The sequence below is a fragment of the Pavona decussata genome, unplaced genomic scaffold (assembly GCF_977016875.1).
Source record: "Pavona decussata unplaced genomic scaffold, jaPavDecu1.1 SCAFFOLD_76, whole genome shotgun sequence".
Taxonomy (NCBI): Eukaryota; Metazoa; Cnidaria; class Anthozoa; order Scleractinia; family Agariciidae; genus Pavona; species Pavona decussata.
The window spans coordinates 1497501-1500000 of record NW_028145494.1 but is presented as its reverse complement, the minus strand read 5'-3'; the positions used below and the strand labels follow the sequence as shown (position 1 = coordinate 1500000).

At 36.7% G+C, this 2500-nt stretch overlaps 1 protein-coding gene and 1 long non-coding RNA gene across 5 annotated transcripts in view; one reads left to right on the top strand and one right to left on the bottom strand.

The window, feature by feature from the left end:
• Positions 1-1826, bottom strand: part of LOC146476563 (uncharacterized) — a 6567-nt gene extending 4741 nt beyond the window's left edge. The window contains exon 1 of one of the 3 annotated variants that reach the window (XM_085114299.1): positions 1754-1826. The gene's annotated coding sequence lies outside the window, so the exon portion shown is untranslated. The remainder of the gene's footprint in view (positions 1-1753) is intronic. The other 2 variants (XM_085114296.1, XM_085114298.1) reach the window with 2 other exon arrangements.
• Positions 1-2500, top strand: part of LOC146476560 (uncharacterized) — a 116667-nt gene that overhangs the window by 95277 nt on the left and 18890 nt on the right. The gene's annotated exons all lie outside the window — the stretch shown is intronic.

The window sequence follows — 2500 nt, the reverse complement described above, 5'->3', positions numbered from 1 at the left end:
GATTAGAAACGTCCGATCACATATCGCGTAGGAATCTACCCCTCAAATGGCAAAATGTTATTTGTGGTTGAGAAAAATTGCATAAATGTTTGCTGACATTAATTTTCGGCCAGGCCGGTATCAGTTATGTCAAAAATAAAAAGACTTTTCTTTTCTGATAGAAGGGCCAAGTGTAAGTACAATTGATTAGCGGAAAAAATTAGAAAATGCGTTAAAGAGGAGTCTAAATTAGAGCAGGTGTCAATATTTCAGACTAAGCGTAGTACAATCTTTCTATTCATCGTATATTTCAATTTTTCCGCTTAACAAACCAGTTTGGCTGGTCTTCTATTTCTACCTCGAAGTGTTAAAAAAAGAAAAGGGAAAGCAAAAACCTTAGTCGACCGCAAACTAATGAAAGAAAAGTAAGAAAGAGCAACGCTTTTACGTAATCTGCATTTGAATCACAAGCAGTCAGGCAAAATCGTTTAAAATATCCGACAACTAAGAATGCTATATAGCCAGAGATAATAAAGAAAAAGGAATGCAATCAACGTTAATTGTTAATACGGGCCGGAACACCTCTAATTCAAAATCGTTAGACTTCTTTTCATTATTGTTCAGATAGATGGAATATTTTGAGCTTGAATTTTGGTTAAGCCACGTTTATAAAGTGAATAAATGCTCTTAAGGAAAAGTATTTTTTCTCTAGTTTATTCAGAGTTAAATTTGTTTAATTAAATGTGCGCCCTTAATTCAAAATTTTGTTAAATTGTTTTAAGAATTAATTGTCGACAAAGTTTCTCGTGCGTGAATTAATGAAAAAATTGCTCCACAACAAAAAATACTTAATATTTAGCCAATTTTGGATTGCTTTTTTTTTCTGTCATTTTGTATTTCTGTGGTCAAGCTATCTCAAGGTTTGGTCACAACAGCACGCTTTTTTCTTGCACGAATTACGCTTTGCACGTCCCCGAGCAGAAAATGACAATTTTAAAAGACTTTTCATATGAAAATTCATGTAAAAATGGTCTTGATAAGAAAAAAAGCATTCATTAATCCTCCGAACTACAACTTATATATCTCTTAGTTTGGGTTGATGATAGTCGAACAAGTTTAATCCCAGTGTCGCAGTCGTACGTGGCGATTTAAGGAATACCAAGAGTATTTAATAAAATTTTTTTTAATTTGAACCTGTACTCGATTTGAAATTATTATTTTAATTTTTGTTTGCAGATGCCTTCCAGTATAACAAGCAAAACCCACTAAACTCGAATAAACAACTTTATGTATCTCTGTCTGTAGTTCTGTTGCTCACAGGTTTGTCTCCAGGCCGGAATATTTTATCACCAGAATTTAAGTTTCGTGGTAAATATATCATGGATTTCATCACCTTGTCTTCACCGCAACTGGCCGCGACTGAGATGTTGTGCTCAATGTTTAATCCCTGCGTTTTGCTGTACGAAAACTTGACCGGTTACATGAGCTTAATTCAGATCTCATTTAGTATACCTATTATTCTCTCCCAACACGCCGAGTTTCTGTCGATTGAGACGTAGTTTGTTTTTCTTAAGCCATTTGTTTTTACACGCCCTCTACTTAACTGCTATAAATGCAATGTTCAATTAATAGCGAAAAGTGTGGCATATATTTGATGCAGGTCAGCATCTCGTGCAAAATGTAGCGTAACAATGAATGTTCCCTGATTATGCCGTACAACGATAAAGCAGTTTTTGTGGGGTAAGAGGTTTTAAAACTCGACATCTTAACTCACCTTGTTTCACGCCCCTAGCCTGCTTGAATTACTGTCCAGCCTCTGAATCCAAGTTCGTTCTAGTAGTCTAGTCCCAGGCTTTCCCTTGCTTTCTCAAGCGGGCGCATCATCAGTTTACGAGTCGGGACCTGGGAGGTATGACGTGTAGGCTAACGTCGGTGTGTGAAGTCACCTTAAGGAAGATATACTTCTTGCAACAAGCTAAGACTGTTGCAACCGTGATTGGGCTTCAATGGTGTTCTCTTTGTTCACTCCTCATTTAGCCCTCTTCGTAAAGTTTTCGCAGTATAATTCTAGAGAGGAATTGCTCGAGGGTTTTTATGTACAACTGTAATAATCACGCAAAATGTAATAAGAAACGTCCCAATATGTACATATATGGTCCACTTACACGTAATTTGCCCTACCCCCGCAACGACTCTGTCTTTCACCTAGACACCCTTTTTCTTCCACTGTGAGTCTCATATACAAGCCTTTCAGGCCTCGTTCACTTGTTATTAATTAAAAATATTGAATTTAATAACAAATAGATAAACAAAAATTGTTAAAAAAAAAAAAAAAAACGAATGTCAACTAGTACTGAAACGGAAAAAATTTTGCCGAGACCCGGGATTGTTCAGAGCTCATACAAACTCTCCGGATTTAAACCAGGGACCTTCAGATCTTCAGTCTGACGCTCTCCCAACTGAGCTATCTCGGCCGGGCTAGGTTTTCGTTTTAAGTTCTTATTACAAGCAGTGAAACTTG